Genomic DNA, 20,286 nt, shown 5'->3' with positions numbered 1-20,286 from the left:
AAATAAAATAAAAAAGCAAAATCCTGGAGCCAAACACGGCCCGTGTCTCCTGACACGGCCCGTGCTGCAAGGTCAACATCATCTCATACAAAAACTAGAGAGCCAACACGACCGGCCGTGTTGCTTGGCACGGCCCGTGTTGGCAGGTGCGCTGAATTTTCTATTTTCTTGTTTTCACTCATGTAAGTGATCCCGGAGGGCATTTTTGACTTTTTGGCTTGGCTGTAATGTGTACTTCACTATTTAGACCTAATGAAAAGAAGAAAAGAGGGACTACAAAGAGAGAGAGGAAATCAAGGTTTTTGGAGAACGGAGATCATCAAGCGTGGAAGCAATTGAAGATCAAAGCTATCTAATCTCTTGTAATGTTTAATCTTACATTTGTACCTTCTTTGAATAGTGTGATGAGCTAACCCCCCCAATGTTAGGGGGGTGTCTCTGAATTGCATTTGTAATGAACCTTCTTCCTATAATTTTATGAAAATTCATGTTTTTATGAATTTAATTTGTTATACACGAGTGTAATGCTTGCCGTATTGGAAAATTAGGTATTGATATGGAGGTAAAGGAGGTCGGACAAATCCCTTTATCACTATGTGTATAATAACATCGCTAATTTTTCTTAGGAATGAGGATCTAATAGTGATGATGTGAAATTCTTGATATTCATACATGTGATTAATATTCTTTTGAATGGCTAAGGAATTAGGATTTAAAATTGAATGTTAATGGTTTCTGGCTAAGGAATTAGGGGAAACTACTCTTGAGAATAATATTGAATCATTCTAACATAGATGTTATAAAATAAGGATTAAGTTTATTTCAAAGCAATTCATACACCCCGGACCTAGCATGCTTAACTATACTGTGTTACAAATTCTCTACTTTTCCTTTATATTTTACAGAGAAAATTTATTCTTAACTTAACCAACCGAAGGTTCTTTTGTTCAATTGAATCGTTATCAACACCGGTAGTTCCTACGCAGTCCTCGAGATCGATACTCAGGATAATTCCTTTTCATTACTACATCGGTAAAAATAGTACACTTGCTATTTTCCCAATCAACCATGCACAAGGAAGGAGGATTTATTAACAGACCACCCATCTTAGATGGCACCAACTATGACTATTGGAAGGCACGAATGGTGGCGTTCCTTAAATATATGGATAACAAGACCTAGAAAGCTGTCATCAAGGGTTAAGAACATCCTGTCGTGAATGAAAAAGATGGGAAGGATACTGCTGACCTGAAGCCTGAAGAGGACTGGTATAAGGAAGAAGATGAACTTGCTCTTGGAAACTCAAAAGATTTCAATGCTCTATTCAATGTTGTCAAGAAAAACATATTCATGTTAATAAACACTTGTACTATGGCCAAAGATGCATGGGAAATTCTCAAAACCACTCATGAAGGCACATCTAAAGTCAAGATGTCTAGACTTCAACTCCTCACTACCATATTTGAGAATCTAAAGATGAAAGATGATGAGAGTATTCATGATTTTCACATGATTATTCTTGAAATAGAAAATTCATCTAGTGCCTTGGGAGAAAAGATGTCAGAATAAAATCTGCTTAGAAAAATTCTTAGGTCCTTACCTAAGAAATTTGACATGAAGATCACAGCCATTAAAGAAGCCCAAGACATCAGCATCCTAAGAGTTGATGAACTTGTTGGGTCACTCCAAACTTTTGAATTGGGTATTAGTGACAGATCTGAAAAGAAGAGCAATAGCATAACTTTTGTATCTAACACTTAAGATGAAGAGGACCAATGTGACTTGGATACTGATGAAGGAATGACTAGTGCTATTGTACTGCTTGGAAGACAATTCAACAAGGTGCCGAAGAGAATGGACAAGAAGTCAAGAACATCCCATCTAACATAAGGAATAACAATGACTTTCAGAGAAGAACAAGAACAGAAGAGAGATCCAATCAAGGTAAAGGCATTCAGTGTCATGGATGTGAAGGATTTTGACACATTATAGCAAAATGCCCTACATATCTCAAGAAACAAAAAAAGGGATTATTTGTTTCCTGGTTTGATGATGATAACTATGAAAGTGAACCTAAGGATAAAGCTGCAAAACATGTAACTGCCTTAATTGGAAGATATGAATCTGATGAAGATTCCTGTGATGAAGAAGTATCTTATGATGAACTAGTTGCATCTTACAAAGAACTGTGCATCAGAAGTGAAGAAGTTTGTCAGCTGGGAGAAAAACAGAAGAAAATTATATCTTAGTTACAGGTTGAAAAAGAAGAATATTTGTCTACCATCTCTGATCTTCAAGATGAGGCGACTCTGTTGACTTCCAAACTTGACAACATGACAAATTCTATAAGAATGTTGAACAAGGGTTCTGATGTATTAGATGAAGTTCTGCAAGTTGGGAAAGTGGTTGGAAATTTGAGGGGGATAGGCTTTAATTATCAGTCTTTAAACAAATAAGGATAAAGCCATATGACAAACTTTGTTCTTCCAAAAAGGGAGCCTGGGCCTATAATGTCTAATCATTTGCCTCAACATCATGCCAGACATCAGAATACTCAAACTGGAGGCAAGATATTGCGCTGGAGATGTCATTACTGTGGAAAATTTGGTCATATAAAGCCTTGTTGCTTCAAACTATATGGGTATCCAAGTCATATAACACAACCCATGGCTAATCAAGTTGTAACCCAAGCCTGTTATCACTAGTCTCATAACTTACACCTCACTTAGAGCTTCAGCTAGAGAAGACTAGTATTTTAACAGTGGATGCTCTAGACATATGACAGGTGTCAAGAACTTCTTAGAGGACATCAAGTCCTACTCCACTAGTTATGTCACTTTTGGTGATGGGGCTAAAGGTGAAATTAAAGGAGTTGGAAGACTAGCTTGTATAGGACTCTCAAGTCTTGATAATGTTCTATTAGTAAAAGGTTCGACTTCTAATCTAATTAGTATCATTCAGTTATGTGATCAAGGTCTTAAAGTTAATTTCACTAAATCTAAGTGCTCAGCCACTAATGAGAAGAATAAAGTTCTAATGAGGGGAGTCAGGTCTAAGGATATTTTTTACCTATGGAAATATTAAGAAAGTAACTACTCTTCCACATGCTTGGTGGGAAAAGGTATGTCGATGTTGTTGTTGATGATTTTTCAAGATTCACTTGGGTGAACTTCATCAAGGAAAAATCAGATGTCTTTGAGGTTTTCAAAGATTTATGTCAAAGACTTCAAAGAGAGAATGAAAGTGGAATTGTCAGGATTAGAAGTGACCATAGTAAGGTATATGAAAATAGAAAATTTTCTAAATTTTGCTCCTCTGAAGGTATTGGCCATGATTTTTTTCTCCCATCACCCCTCATCAAAACGAAGTTGTTGAGCGCAATAATAAGACTCTACAAGAATCAGCTAGAGTCCTGCTTCATGCTAAGCATCTACCCTACCATTTTTGGGATGAAGCTATGAATATTGCTTGCTATAATCATAATAGGTCCACTCTGAGAACTGGTAGTTCAGCTACTCTCTATGAATTGTGGAAAGGAAGGAAGCCTACTGTCAAATACTTTCATGTGTTTGGAAGCAAATGTTACATTTTGGTTGACCGTGAACAAAGAACAAAGATGGATCCCAATAGTGATGAAGGAATATTTATGGGATACTCTGCAAATAGTAGAGCCTATAGAGTTTTTAGTTACAAAACCAAAGTCATGATGGAATACATTAATGTTGTAGTGGGTGATAATATCACAGATAAAGGAACTGATGTCAAAGAAGATGTTGGAACATCGTCTCAGCATACTAATACTTCTAAAAATGAGGGAGTTATTGAGTCAAACAGTGAACTAGTAGGCACTGAACCAGATAACCATCATGCCAACAAAGGTCCCTCTATTAGAATTTAGAAAGATCATCCAAAGGAACTTATTATTGGAAATCTTAATGAAGGGATCTCCACTAGATCCAGAGATGTGATATCAAATGTTTGCTTTGTCTCAAATTTTGAACCCAAAAATGTGAAGGAAGCCTTGACTGATGAATTCTGGACCAATGCTATGCAAGAAAAACTAGGGAAATTTATAAGGAACGAAGTATGGGATCTAGTTCCTAGACCTAAAGGGATGAATGCTATTAAGACAAAATGGATCTACAAGAACAAATCTGATTAAAAGGGAATTGTGACCAGAAACAAGGCTAAACTTGTTGCTCAAGGATACACTCAAATTAAAGGGGTTGATTTTGATGATACTTTTTCTCCCGTTGCTCGTGTTGAGTCCATAAGATTGATTTTAGGAGTGGCTTGTTTGCTTAAATTCAAGCTATTTAAGATGGATGTGAAAATTGCCTTCTTAAATGGGTTCTTGAATGAAGAAGTGTATGTTGAACAACCCAAGGGGTTCATAGATCCTAACTTTCCAAATCATGTTTACAAACTAAGGAAAGCTCTCTATGGATTGAAGCAAGCACCTGGGGCTTGGTATGAAAGGCTAATTGAGTTCCTTATCAATAATGGCTACAGGAAAGGAGGAACATACAAGACCTTGTTCGTTAAAGAAGAGCATGGTAAACTCATGATATCTCAACTATATGTTGATGACATTGTGTTTGGAGGGATGTCGAAGCAGATGGTCCAACATTTTGTCAGGTAGATGCAATATGAATTTGAAATGAGTCTTGTTGGTGAATTGACTTACTTTCTTGGCCTTCAAGTCAAACAAATGGATGATACTATCTTTATCTCTCAAAGAAAGTATGTTAAGAGTATAGTAAAGAAGTTTGGCATGGAAAATGCAAGTCACAAAAGGACACATGCACCAACCCACTTGAAGTTAACTAAAGATGAAAAAGGTGTAGATATGGATCAAAGTCTATACAGGAGTATGATTGGTAGTTTATTGTATCTTATAGCTAACATACCTGACATTAAATTTATTGTAGGAGTGTGAGCAAGATACCATTCTGAACCCAAAATGAGTCATATTACTCAAGTAAAAAGGATCCTGAAATACATCAATGGGACTAATGACTATGGAATGTTGTATTCTCATAATGCAAATTCCATGCTTATAGGATACTATGATGCATATTGGGCAGGTAGTGCTGATGATAGAAAGAGCACTTCTGGAGGATGGTTCTACTTGGGAAATAAGCTAATATCTTAGTTCAGCAAGAAGCAAAATTGTGTGTCATTGTCTACGGTTGAGGCTAAATATATTGCAACAGGAAGCAGATACTCTCAATTAATTTGGATGAAACATATGCTAAAAGAATATAATGTCCAACAAGATGTCATGACATTATATTGTTACAGTCTAAGTGATATCAACATATATTAGAATCCTATTCAGCATATCAGAACTAATCATATCGATATTCGTCATCACTTTATCAGGGATCTTGTTGAAGACAAAATTGTTACTCTTGAGCATATAGCCCCTGAGAAGTAATTGGCAGATATTTTTGCTAAAGCTTTGGATGTAAATCAGTGTGAGAAGTTAAGGGGTGAATTGATTATTTGCATGCTTGAAGAATTATAACAATTACTGATATGGAGACATGCAAATCAAATTCTCTCTTCCCTCCATTTAATGGTGCACAAAACTCAAGAAAAATAATTATAAACCTTCCTTATTTTCCGAACACGTCATTCTACCTACATCATCATTATCAATCACGTTACCCCCATCAATCTCAGCATTTTCTCTTTGAACTTCATTTATCAAAATAAAAATTCCAAAATGTCTCAACTCCCAGCAAGCGCACCAAAGAGAAATCGAACCCTAGGAGTTTCGGTATTGATGTAGATCTTTCTGAAGTTATTATTGATGTTTTACCTCTCTCTATGGTTCTAGGCCATGCAACCTATATAAGGAAGCCTAGAACAACTGCTTTGAGAAAGGGAGATCCCTCTAAAGTAAGTACCCCTTCATCTCCATCTATGGATGATAGTGATGTAAAAAATCTTGAATCATATACTTTTGTTAAAAAACCTCATTCAATGACAAGCCTGTACCTTGATCCTTATAATGCCGAACCTAATGTTGATGCTTCTGAAAAAAGTCATGTTATTCTAAAAGTTATGGGAAATGTTGAAACCTTTGAAAGCACTAATAAACATAGATCTCTTACGATTCTGAGTAAATCTAGTATGATTGTTGCTGAAAGAGACAATGTTGATAAACATATTCATGTGCTAATTTCTCAAGTTTTCGGTATTGAACCCAAGACTGGTGTTGAGCCGAATGTCTCCACATCCTTGGCCCAAGATGATAACCCTACTGAAACCCCTATGGATAAATATGATGAAAATGCTTCTACTCAGTCCCCTAAAAAATCAGAAGAAAAAGATGATTATGATGGCATGTCTGGTGATTTATCTAATAAAGAAGAAAACTCTGGAGAAAATAAGGATCAAGATATAAACATTGTGAATGTAGATGATCTGGACTCTAATGATGAGCCAATTGGTAAAAGATTGGCTCCAGGAATAGCTAAAAGGTTAAATAATAGAATAGGTAAAGCAGTTGAATCCTCCAGCACGCCCTCCAAATCTCTCAAGAGAAGTACTAGTGTTGGCCCTACAAAAATGATGGAGCAAGGTTGTTACTCCTGTCTCCAAGAAGAGATCCCTGAAGAGGAAGGAAGTCACATCTGGATCTAGTGAATCTGACTGTGATGTCGAACATGATGTTCAAGACATCATTTATGCTACAAAAGTAAGCTTCTAGGAAAAAGATGTTGGTGAAAGCCCTAGAGGCCGATACTTTTGGTACTTGTATCGAATTATTTATTAATAATAAAAGGCTTTTTCTCTATTATGTTTGTTTAATAAAGTCCCTAGAATAGCTAGTCCGTTTAATGTATCAAGTATGACTTAATCATGAGATCACATTAAACATAAGGACACTATTCTTAAAGTATCCGTAGTCGAGCTTTATTGTGAAGTGGGATAACATTAAAGCATTAAGACTATTATGTTTATAGACTGATGATCACATCTCATAGATCATGGATAAAGAGTTATCAAGTCTTAAACATAGGTATGAATATTAAGAGTAATATTTATACCGAATTGACCTACTATGAGAATACTATATAGAAAGTTATGCAAAGTGTCATAAGTTATTCTCATGGTGATAATGGTGTATACCACTCTTCGACCTGAAACGACTGTGGACCCTAGATGTAGAGTCGAGTGCTTTATTGCTGATTCAACGTTGTCTGTAATTGGATAACCATAAAGACAGTTGATGGGTACTCCACAAAGCATGCTGAGGGACATGAGTGACCTAGATGGAATTTGCCCATCCTGCGTAACAGGATAAATGTCTATGGGCCCAATATTGAACTGGACAAGGATGACACGGTCTATACCTTGTGTTCAATATAGACATAGGGGCAAAGGGGTAATTATACACATAATTATTATCACAGGAGGTTTTGTCAGATCACATGACATTTTCGTGTCTTGGGTAGCAGTGATGTGTTGCTAGATACCGCTCACTGTTTATTATGTTAAATGCGTGATTTAATACAATTGCCAACATCGCGAAAACCTATAGGGTCACACACAAAGGACGGATTGATGAGAGATAGAATAACTAAGGAACATCGTAAGGTACGGTGTACTTAAGTAGAATACGAAATATGGTAAGGTACCAAATACTTAAGTGATTTTGGCATATTATAAGATATGGGCCAAAATACACTTAAGTGGGCTTTTAGCTTGAAGCCCATACAAGTGGTTCTATAAATAGAACCCTTGGGTAGAAGCATTGTCACTCAAGTGAACTCAAGTGAAGAGTTGGAATTTCGTTTCCCTCTCTCTCTCTCACTCAAAGCCTTCATTCGTACCAGCTAGCACTGAGATTGAAGGAACCCGTTCGTGTGGACTGAGTAGAGACGTTATCATCGTTCAACGTTCGTGATCGCTCCGTGGATTTGTATCCAAGGTTTTGATCGTTACAAGAGATCTGCACCAAAGGTTTGAATCACCACAAGAGGTAACGATTCTATCAGTGATCATGCCCATTCGTAAGGATCACTAAATGGAGAAATTTTTAAATTCTACTGCGCCTTGGATGGCAATTCTCCTTCAGAAGATTCTAGCAAATATTCCTGAAACTCCAATTGATAACATCTCCTTTCACTATGTGGAGAATGTAGAAAAGTGGAAATTTGTTTACCATAGAAGACTGGCGCTGGAAAGAGAACTTGGAAAAGACGCTTTTGAGTGCAAAGAAGTGATGGGTCTGATTCAAGAAGCTGGATTAATGAAAAGTGTGACTGGATTTGACAAGTGTTATGAAATGCTTGTTAAAGAATTCATTTTTAATATCTCTAAGAAATGTGATAACAAGAGGAGTAAGGAGTTTAGAAAGGTGTATGTAAGAGGAAGGTGTGTGGACTTCTCTCCTTAAATCATAAATAGGTTTTTAGGAAGAAATGAAGAAGAGCAAGCTGAGGTGGAAGTTTTTGACAATGTCATTTGCAGAGAAATTACGACAAAGCAAGTAAAGGAATGACCTAGAAAAGGGAAGATGTCAGCAGGTTGCTTGAGTGTGAAGTATGCAATACTTCACAGAATTGGAGCTGCTAATTGGGTGCCAACTAATCACACTTCTAACATTGCTACATGATTGGGTAAGTTCCTTTATATTGTAGGGACCAAAACAAATTTTGACTTTGGATCCTATATCTTTGAACAAACAATGAAGCATGATACCTCATTTATTGTGAATATGCCTATAACATTTCCTCATTAATTTGTGGTGTTATACTGAGTCAACACCCGAGTATTTTTCTCAATTCTGATAGTGCCTGCAAAAGAGATCCCCCTTTTTCATTACATTATAGGTTGTTCACGAGGAAACATCTTCCAGATATTGTCATGATATCTGAATAGAAACCTACCAGTTCCACTACTAAGACTGGAATCCTTGCTGAACTAAAAGACACATGCAAAATCTTTGATGACACTATCAAAGTGTGTACTTACAGGAAAAGCGGGCTTGAGATCCTGATCAAGGCTTTGTCTGAAGAAGGGGTTGAGGGAAATCTGGAAGGTGATAATGCAAATGAAGAAGATGCTAAAGGTACTAATACTTATGATGATGAATAGACAATCAACAATGATGAAGACTGAAGTGTTATGGCTCTTCTGCGTTTTTGTTTGTGCTTCTAGTTATTGTTGTTTGTGGGCTATGCCCTAAATACTTATGGACTTTATATGCTCTTGGTCTGTAACTTAACTGCTTGGGTGCTTTGCTACATCTATGTTTGATTGTGTTTGTCAATTTTTTTGGCTAAAAAAGGGGAGTAGTTTCTGTGTTTTTGATAGCCATGCCATGATTCGTTCCCCTTGAGAGGGAGTACTTATGGAGGGAGAGTATATCTTTCCTTTGTTCTTCTACTCAAGGGGAGCACATGCTTTTCGAGCTTATGGTGATAGGCCAGCTCGTGTGGGCTGCTTGTTTTAATGAAGTCAGATCAAATGTCTTGAGATCCTGACTGAGAGAATTTATTTTTCTCTTAAGCAGGTTCTTCGTGTGAGAGTTTAATTCTCTCTGATGTGAGGCAAAGTTTTTTTGTTGCGCTTGCCTCTGTTGTTTTTTGTTTGAAGAAGATCATGTTTTTTATTATGCTTATGTGTTATTTATATGGCTCCTTATTGCTATGATATTTACTCTCTTTCTAGTGGGGCTATGCAAAGGTTGTTTTAGCAAAAATTTGCCAAAGGGGGAGATTGTTAAGTCCGGTGTATAATGATTTGTTGCATTTTGGAAAAACAGGTATTCAAGCAAGATGGTGGACAAGATATCCTGACATGTTGGTTCAACATCGGAGTGTGCCCTGTTTTAGTTTCTTGAAAGATTTGTTTCTATTGTGAGATATCTGAAGATCCTCTGAAGACTTATTTCACGAGGTGTATGGTTCAAGAAACACATGTTCTAAAAATAAAAGACTATTTCGCTTTGCCTTGTTTTCGAAGTAAAGATGTCAAAACATTTTAGGAAACATCTGATATGATTGAAATCAAATATGCAGAAGATTATGCAGAGTCCTTGGATCTGCTATTAATCAAGCCCGAGGCCCATTCCTTTCTAAGGCTATTTAAAGATCGATTCTAAACCTAAGAAAGCATCGAAGCATCACTGAATATTGTCTACGTTAAGTTTTAGTTGTCTTTGTTATTGGTGAGCCATTCGACGATCTCCTTGATACTTGAATTGGACTTGTTTTATTGATTTGTAAATGTGAATCCCTCATGAGATTTTAAGCAAGAGTGGATTCTATTTTCTAAAGTAAGTTGTTATCACTGTTATGTGATTGAAGGGAAGTGAGAGGGGTATCATATCTAGGAGAGTCTTAGATAGAAACTTACATGGGTAGAGATTAGGTGAGAAGTTTGTAAAACCTAAGGTTGTTTAGAACTTCTAACTAATTCTATCTTAGTGGATTTCCTTCATGGCTTGGATGCTGATAACACGAAAAGTATCGTATATTTGACTTGACTTGCATTGCTTTCTACTTGATTTTCCATAGTATTACGCCGTACTTTGTGTTTATTTCAGGTATTTATTGAATAAGAGGTGTCTATGCAAGCAAAGCGGGAAAAGAGCAAAGAGGAAAGAAAAATGGAAGAAAATGAAGCAAAACAAAGAAATGTGTGGCGCCCACCACATGAGAACAAGTGGCGTCCACCACATGAGAGAGTGGCACCCGCCACATGGATTGAAGGGTGTGACGCCCACCATATTAGAAGAGTGTGGCGCCCACCACATGAGAGTGTGGAGCCCGCCACATGTAGTGAAGGGTGTGGCGTCCACCACCTAGGATTGTGGCAGCCGCCACCAACCCAGTCCTCCTTATTTCTCTCCACCTTTTTCTCCACGTACCTTTGGCCTGTTCAACAAACCGCCCCGCCACTAGAAGATCTTCAAGGATACTTTTAAGAAGGAGTGGGGAGTATATATATGGACTTCGGTCTTCAAAGACCGGGGTGTGCACTTTTAGCCAGATTTTTATTGTTAGCATTTTAAGTAGATATTTACTTGTAAAGTGATAGATTCTCCACATCGGGGGACTATTACGACTTTAGTTTTAGCGATTGAATTTGGTTGTAACTGTGTACCTGATTTATCAAGCGTGCCGGTATTATTTGAATTCAAGAACCAACATTAATTCCAAGTTTTCAGTTTATATTCCAAGTTCTATTTTAATTGTTTATTCCTTATCTTATGTTTAATTATCATAATATCATGTTTGTTCTCGAATCCATGTCCGGCTAAACCAATCGATATCGGTATGTAAAGACCGTCGAAATGACGGGATTTGTAAATAATTGGTGTTGACTTTTATAAAATATTATTTTCCGGTTATAGTTTCTTGTTCTAAATTTAAAATTGCTTTCGTACGAGAGTACAAAGCAAACAAAGGTTACAGTCAATAAAAACGAGAATTTGAGGTTTTAACTATCTGAAACTAGACATTAATTCTAAATACAGCGAGAGCGCTTTAGGATTGATTAGAATTTATTTATTTTCAAAAATTACTTTTAATTCAAATGAGACAGCGAGAGCGAAACATTCTGGTTTAAGAGTGTAGTCAGAGTCAATAAACACGAGAGTGTGAGATAAAGTCTTTTAAATAGATAATTTGTACTGAAGATTATTTTGATGTTTAAGATTACACCAACTATTTACCGAATCCCCGAAGTTTGATGCGTTACATACCGATATCCCGCCATTAAATATACTTATTAAAATTCTATTTTCGTTAGTAATTTTTTCTCTCCGTCCCTTAACTCCTAGAGAAATCCTCAGCCTTAGATTTACATAGTAACATTAGATAACGGTAAGTTCGATTATTAGTCCTTTGGGTTCGATAATCTTTAAAACTATGCGATACGACTGTGCACTTGCAGTCACGAATTCTATAGACTTACTAGTCACGCGATCAAATGCCCCTTGATGTAGGTGACGTTGCACCAAACTAGGTTAATAACTATTTGTGTTATTTACTTAAGTTCTACTTACTTAAATCCTGATATTGTTTGTGGTGTGACAATATGTTGACCCTGGTGTCGTGACATCGGATATGACATCTGGTATTTTCTTACTAGAATTTCAACTATACTCTCTTGTTTCTTGCTATACTAGGAGACGAGCGAGTTGCCATGTAAGTGACATGTACTACTAGTAGTTTACCGATCCAACTTACAACCATTAAAATCAAAATTAGAGTACCCAAATAAGACATAATTTTTTCCTTTGAGGTAGCATATACCCATTTATGGTATGCTAGTGACATATATCATAATGCATTTTATTGCAGGGGGTGTGATTCCTTGGGGTTTGCTTGAAAACAAGCACAAAGACACATAACAAACAAGATATCAAGGCAAAATGCACTAAGATAAAGAAGAGATTTGATCATACCTCACTACTGGATTTCTTCAACTAGGTTTCCTTTATTTTCTTTATCTAAGCTACATAAAGTACTCATCAGAGTTGATTAGTTACCTTTGATTTATCCATATTGAATACCTTTAGTAGTTATTTAAAATACTTTTCTTGATTGATGAATGCATATTTTATGGATTGATGTATTTGTAGGCCTAGGAAATAGGGAATCTCTCACATCACGGACATCTTGAATTCATTTTGCATCATCTTAGAAAATTACCTACGCAAAGATTTGTTATTAGCACCGAATATAATATCATCAACATAAATTTGAACTAATAAAAATTTCAAGGTCATATTTCTTGATATAACGATTTTTATCAACCTTCCCTCTTTGAAAATTGTTTTCAAGCAAAAACTTGCTCAAAAAATCATACTAAGTTCTAGAAGTTTGTTTCGGACTATAAAGAACCTTTTCAACTTGAATACATGATTATCAAAATAATGATTTATAAAATTGGGGTGTTGATCAACATATATTTACTTATGGATGTAACTGTTCAAAAATTCACTCTTTACATCCATTTGGAAGACTTTGAAATTCAAGATGCATGAGAAAGCTAAAAGAATCCTTATGACATCTAATCTAGCTACATAGACATATGTTTCATCGATATATATATATATATATATATATATATATATATATATATATATATATATATATATATATATATATATATATATATATATATATATATATATATATATATATATATATATATATATATATATATATATATATATATATATATATATATATATATATATATATATATATATATATATATATATATATATATATATATATATATACCCTTCTGTATATTGTACCTTTTTGAAATAACTCTTTCTTTATTTCTTAAAATATTTTCATCCTCGTCATGCTTGTTTGGAAAAACCCATCTAGTTGAAATCACTTGATAGCCGAAGCTTGGGGAACAAGTTCCTAAACATTGTTTCTCTGAAAATGATTTAGCTTTTCTTACATAGCAAGATATCAATGTTCATCGATGAGAGCTTCATCAACCTCCATTGGCTCAATTTGGGAAATAAAATACATAAAGTTACATACCTTTCTAAGGGAGTATCAAGTTGTAATTCCCTTAAAAATATCTCTAATGACATTCTGGATTTGATGGTCTTTAGCAGTCCTCCATTCCTTGGAGGGATCTTGATGATCTATGTCTGTTTCTTCATTTTGAATGCCTTCAGTTTAATTTTGATCTTTCTCTTGGGTTATTTCTTAATATATATCTTGTTCATTATCTTCTAGAGATTTTTTCTCTAGGTACGTGTACAATAAACAACTTTTACCTCTATAGACTTGGGGTTAGAGTCATCAAAGGTAACATGAACTGATTCTTCTATGGTCAGGGTTCTTTTATGGAAAATTCTAAAAGTTTTACTAGAAGTGGAATATCCTAGGAATATGTCTGCTTTTGTGTCAAATCTTCTTGTATCCTCTTTAGTTTGTTCTAGGAGGTTTATTGTCTTTTCATATTTTTAACATAGGACAAGTTTTTGCGTGACTTACTTTTAAACAATAATGACATAGAACTTTATGATTATGAGTTTCAACTAGAGGCTGATCTATCTTAATGTTTTCTTACTACACATGCTTATGTTGGGCATCTGATTCCATACCTTATGGGGGCGAATTGGAAAAGTTGGAAAAATGCTGATTTAAAACAAAATCATTTGATGAATTAGAGTTTAAAACTATTTTATAAAAATAGTTGAAAATGCAGCGGAAATTCAAAGTAAATAACTTGAAAGTAAAGAAATAATACAGGTCCAGTCTATAATACTTAATCTTGTACCCAATAATTATACAGGTTCAGTATAGAAGACTTAATCTTGTTCCTATGAATTAATCTTGAGAGTAACCATTATGCTTGAGACCTTTTAGAAGGTTAAACTCACAAACCTCATAATAGAAGGAAATGTAGTTTCAGGCTTACTTCTAACCAAACAACGAACACGGCTTGAAGCAGTTTATCTTCACAGCAAACTGAGATTTTGCACAGGTTGATCTCAAACCAAGAGAAAGTTTTGATTTGACTATCCTTTTAATCGAACTGGGGTTTCATATTGGTTGGCCACAAACCAAGACAAAGATTTAAGTTGGCTATCCTCCAAACTAAACCGCTATTTATATTGGGATTATCTTGAACCTACTGAGTTTTTATATCATATTGAACTCAGAAACCGAGTGAGATCTTACACCAGGCTGATCTCGAGCTGATGGAGCATTTAACTGGGCTAAGCTCAAGAATTGTTGTGGAGATTTTTCATTGGTTGATCTTCACAAATCCAAAAGAGAGTTTTTCAATGGAGGAGCTCATGAACCAAATGAAGACTTAGACAAATCCCTCACCCCCCTCAAAAAATACAAATAAGAGGTTTTTCAATGGTTTATCTTCCAACAAAAATAATAACTTTCTAAGGAGCAATAGTTTACTCAAGAGAAAAATACTCTTGATAAATTTATAATTATACCCTCACCAAGAAAAATATCCTTACTGAGACTGAAGAACACTCTCAAAGTACTATGGCTAAAATATGTGAGAAAAATACGGAAGATTTAGAGAGATTATGAGAGAAATGAAAATTTAGGGTTTTATCTATTTTTGGATGTTGAAAAATGATAGAGAAGATATCTATTTATAGGCCAAGACATCGTGTAAATTTGGAAAAAATCCATGAAACAAATTAATGACCTGATCGAATAGGCAATATAAATAATCATTATTGTGGCCTAAACTGGAAGGTTTAGATAGAGAGTCGTTATCGATCATTAAGAAACTGACATAATCAATTATAGACTCGATTAGGAATTATCTAATCGATTAGGACAAATATCTAATCAATTAGACATTTGCAAAATGTCTCCTAATCAAGGTTGTTAAAATCGCAATTTAAAATCTAAACTCTATAGGTTTCACATTTCCAGGTCAGCATTTCGTGTTAAGTCGTAGGTAAAAATGTTTTTTATCTATAATTGTGTCTTGAGACGATTTTAAACGATTTAAATCTCTCTGAAATTGGTGAAATCCTATAAAATCGTTGGATTTTATTCTTTGACCCTATTTTATCTTATTTTTTTGTTGAATTTTAAAAATCCCTTTTCTATTTTGGCCCTTGAAAACTTCTCTCATGCTTTTTTAATTTATTCACATTCATATTTTAGTTCAAATATTGAAGAACCTTTATCTTCTGTAGATGAATTTTATCAAGTTGAAGATGAAGACACTAATGAAGATGATGTTGTAAAATGATTGAACTTTCGATTAAGTTGAAGATGAAGATGAAAACATTTGTTTTTCTGAACTTAGGAAACTTATGAACCTATTGTTGTTTTAGATAACCCTCTAGATGTCCCTTTTTTTATTTAGTGGCTAACTTATGTAGTTTAATACATTTATCATATATATGTTTATGTAGTTAGATATTTAATATTACTATAACATGAGGTAAACTCAACGATTTTATGTTTTGATTTTATCTAAGCAAAATGCGTCAAGGTAAAAACTCAATTATGACAACCTTGCTCCTAATCAATTTGATACTTCCCGTGTGTATGTGTATATGTGTGTGTGTGTGTGTGTGTGTGTGTGTGCGCGTGCACGTTTGTGTGTGTGTGTGTGTGTGTGTGTGTGTGTGTGTGTGTGTGCGTGTATATGTTAATGTATGTGTGTTTGTGTGTGTGTGTGTGTGTGTGTGTATGTTTGTGTGTGTGTGTGTTTTTTTTATGTGTCGTGTGTGTGTGTGTTATGCATGTGTTATGCGTGTGTGTGTGTGTGTGTGTGTGTATGTGTGTGTGTGATTTAGCCATAATACTTCTAGAATTGGTCTTGTGTCTTTACAAGACACTAACCACTCAAACGGACATGACCAAACGAGCATTTACACTTCCTCTCTTTCACACTCAGAAGCTTCAAGTATTGGCATCATTTTATTTTATTTTAATGCACACGAGAACCTTAAGTCTTCTTGATGAAACTTTAGATATTGAATGTTTTTAACTATCGGGGATCAGAAACCTTAAGTCTTCACTTAAGATTCGTTGGAGCGTAGTGTTCACTTTATACAAATACATAACTTGGTTCGGGAGGATATTTTGATTAACCATATTGTGCATCTTTGACTACTTGATCTATGTTCAGTATTTTCTTGACTTCAAGTGTTATCATCAACAAAACCATGTCATCATAAAAACTATGCAACTAGTTATTGACTTTCATCTTGCCATCCATAAGCTTCACTATCTTGGATCACTTTTTGATTATACCGGCAAGCACATAAATCCTTATTCTCTCCATTTTTAAGTATGACAACGCATCTCTCAAGAATATGGTATAAGAAAGAATAGTTAGATAAAAATTGAAGTGATTAAACTCCCTCTCACATGAGTAGAGAGTATACTCTACTCCCCCTGAGAGTATACTTTAATCCCTCTGAGAGTATACTTCTCCTCATTTGTCATAACCAAAATGACACGTAAAGATGCTAGATTGTAATTTAAATATACAAGCACATAGTTCACATATATTAAACATATTTTACTCAATAAGGGAAAACGTTGTTTTATTAATAATACTTTAATTCAAAACTAACAAGGGAAAGAGCTAGGAATTAGAAAGAAAATGTGGAAATTAAATTCATTCTAGAAAGTGAAAAGACATGGGAACACACTTAAAAATTAAAAACACATAGGTGATACTACTCATTGCAATTAATATCAACATCTCTTGAGGTGTTTCTCTTCATGATGACCATGTCCCTTACCAAATTATGAATGGCTAAAACATTTTGTTGACAAATTTCGATGAGTGTATTGATGATAGTATCATCTTCTTCAACTAGTTAGAATGCAACATTATCTTCATCCATTGATTCGTTCCTTAACTCTCGTCGAAATATAGAAACCCTCATGTGACTAGGTGAGGATTAGTTGGTCTTGGTGTGGATAGGATCCATTGTTTCTTCCATAATATTAACTCCAATAATATCTAATATCTTGGTGATTAGATCTCCACATGGAAGTTTGGATGTTCCATTTTCTTATAGTAGGTCAGGTGAAAAAGAATTTCGTAAACCTAATTTAATTGAAATTATTGGGTAAATAGCCATTGAGGTACCACATTCTCTCTAATGGCCACTTCAAAGTTATCTTGCCTTGGAAGGAGTATCCATGTGATTAAATAATGGGCCACACGAGTCTTTGTCTTTAGGTAGCTTGCTTTGATATAAAGCTTCCTATCCTCCGTTAGATTCATGACAAAAGAGATGATGGAAGGGGAAAATTTTCATTTTTTAAACTTATTTGGCCCATCATAGGTAAATCATACACCATAGAATGGTAGTTCAAACATTTTTCCGAATTGATCTCTATGAATGTCGATTTCTACTCCTTTTATAGATGAATTTAGGGATGGATCTTCAAACTTAAGGTTGGAGTAGAAATCTCTTAAAGATTCAGGAACACTTGATCTCGTACTTTCGTAAAGAATTCTCTTAGCAACCCTTGGCACATATGAACATACGACTTGAAATTATTTAGAAAAGTATCCTCCATAACAACAAGTTGTATCACCTTACGACTGGACATCACATTCCTTTCTTGATTTTTTAAGGTCAAACCTGTAAGACCCCAATTTTGACCCTAAGATCCCTCATGCAATTTCATCATATGCATTAGCAATGGGATCATACCTTGGCATCCTCCTTACCCCTCTTTCATTGGGTTTGTTTTGGGAGAGATCACCAAGCACTATGTGATTGTATCATAATTGTATATTATCATTTTACTAACCAAAATACCAAAAATATATCTTTGTATTTGCCTAACTCTTTTGTAGGTAGGGCATGATCACCATTGATCTATCAAGTTCATATCCAGGGGTTTGAGACCCTCATGACAAAGAGCACAACCATGAATTGATCTAATAATGGTTATGAGCATCATATATGAGTTCCATTTATTCCTACATATTATACTCATCAAGTTTTCTTCAAGAGTGTGGAGGTGATTTGCCTTGGAACCCCTAGTTTGACTAGGTATCTTGAGTTACTTCTCCAACAAGCTATCTCACCAATTGATCAAATTTCTGAAGGGACACTTCAAAATTCATCATCTTATGCATATATGATCTACCATGAGCCTATAAAGTCAAGAGAATTGAAGTTTAGTAAGTTGGTTGATGGTGGTTGACCAGATGATTTCATCTGATCAAAGCTGGGTCTCCCTAGACCCTATCTCCTACAAGTTTCACCATATGAAAATGATTCCAAGAGAAAAGTTACTCTAAGTGATATTCCAAACAAGTTTCATGTTGAGACCTAGAGGTAGTTTTTCTTGGAAAATCATTTTCTATGTTGAAACGTTATAGGTCATTTTGTCTAAACCCTAATTTGAAAGTCAACTTTCCAAGGCCATAACATGCTCAATTTTTATGAGATGAAATATTTCCAAGTTGCACAATCAGATTCAAGATGTCTAATTCAACTTTGATGTTTGGAGTGAAAGCAAATTCAACTTTTATGAGCATGTGATATGAGGATACATTATAGGTCATTTTTGACATATACCATTGAACAAGTGATTTTTTCCAAACTTCAAAAATGCATAACTCTATCATTGTAAATCCAAATGACATGAAATTGGTGACCATTTTGAAGGTATTTGAAAGAGATACAATTTTGATACATACATTTTTCTCATTTGAAGCTCACATAAAAAGTTAAGCAAGGTGGAATATTGAAGTATATGGCTTGACACTTAGAAAAAATTTCAACATGTTGAAATTTACAAGCTTCCACCTCAAAATTCTCAAGGTTCCAAGCTCCAAATGAAAAAGTGTTTAACATCAAACTTGTTCCCCTTTATCCAAGCTTTCCAAAGAATCCAAGTTCATGCATTTTGGACAAAGATTGTTAGGTCTGCGCATGGCTTTAACAGGGCTGCATCATTGGAAAGAATCAATTGTACAAACTTCAGTTCACAATGCCTTGTCATTCAACCTTCAGTCAGACTTCAATTTGAATCATTTTGTACCTTAATGCATTGCATCATGGGCCTGTACATGGCCATGCACTCGTGCCATCCACATTGCCAATTTTGGCCAAGTTTTAAAATGTGCAAATATCATTCCCTTTGACTATAAATAAAAAGCTTATGAGCTCATTTGAATCACACTTTACACGCCAACTTTTCCCCCCATTGAAACCCTCTCATTCTAAAGGAAAACTTGAGAAATTTCAATTTGAAATTTGAGTTTGAATCTCAACTGTTGGAGATTCAAGAACTCAAGGATCCAAAGCCTTGCAACCTCTCCAATCACGTCCTATTAGCTTCTCAAGTGTGATCAGATCGTGTTTGAAGCAAGCAACATCAAGAATTGCATAACATTGAAGGTAATTTTCAGAAAACTTCATCCCTTCGATTCACACTCAATTCTACTCAATTCTCTTGGATCTTTGGTTTTCTGAAGTCCTACCAATGTAGGCAAGAAGATTGAGTTGTTTAGAGGTCAAATCTAAGCAACTCAATTGACACACCTCAAAATTTAACTCCTCATATCTTTCTATATATGTGGAGTTAGTTAAAATTGAGGTCAGATTTGTGCTCTACGCCAATTTTTCCTTCAAATCGTGTCCTTCTTTTTTATTTTGGTGATGGTTGAGGGTGTACTAGTCCGTGAGGTCCATCGGAGAAGAAGACCTGGGTTACAACTTCGGCGATGTGTTTGCATCTCTCCAGACCACAGGATCCTTTTCAAACTTTTTAATCCCGTGCGTTGGTTTTAAATACCATCCCTGCA

This window comes from Lathyrus oleraceus, chromosome 4, assembly GCF_024323335.1.
Source record: "Lathyrus oleraceus cultivar Zhongwan6 chromosome 4, CAAS_Psat_ZW6_1.0, whole genome shotgun sequence".
In the NCBI taxonomy this organism is placed as follows: Eukaryota; Viridiplantae; Streptophyta; class Magnoliopsida; order Fabales; family Fabaceae; genus Lathyrus; species Lathyrus oleraceus.
The sequence above is the reverse complement of the archived record's forward strand: the minus strand, read 5'-3'. Positions refer to the sequence as shown.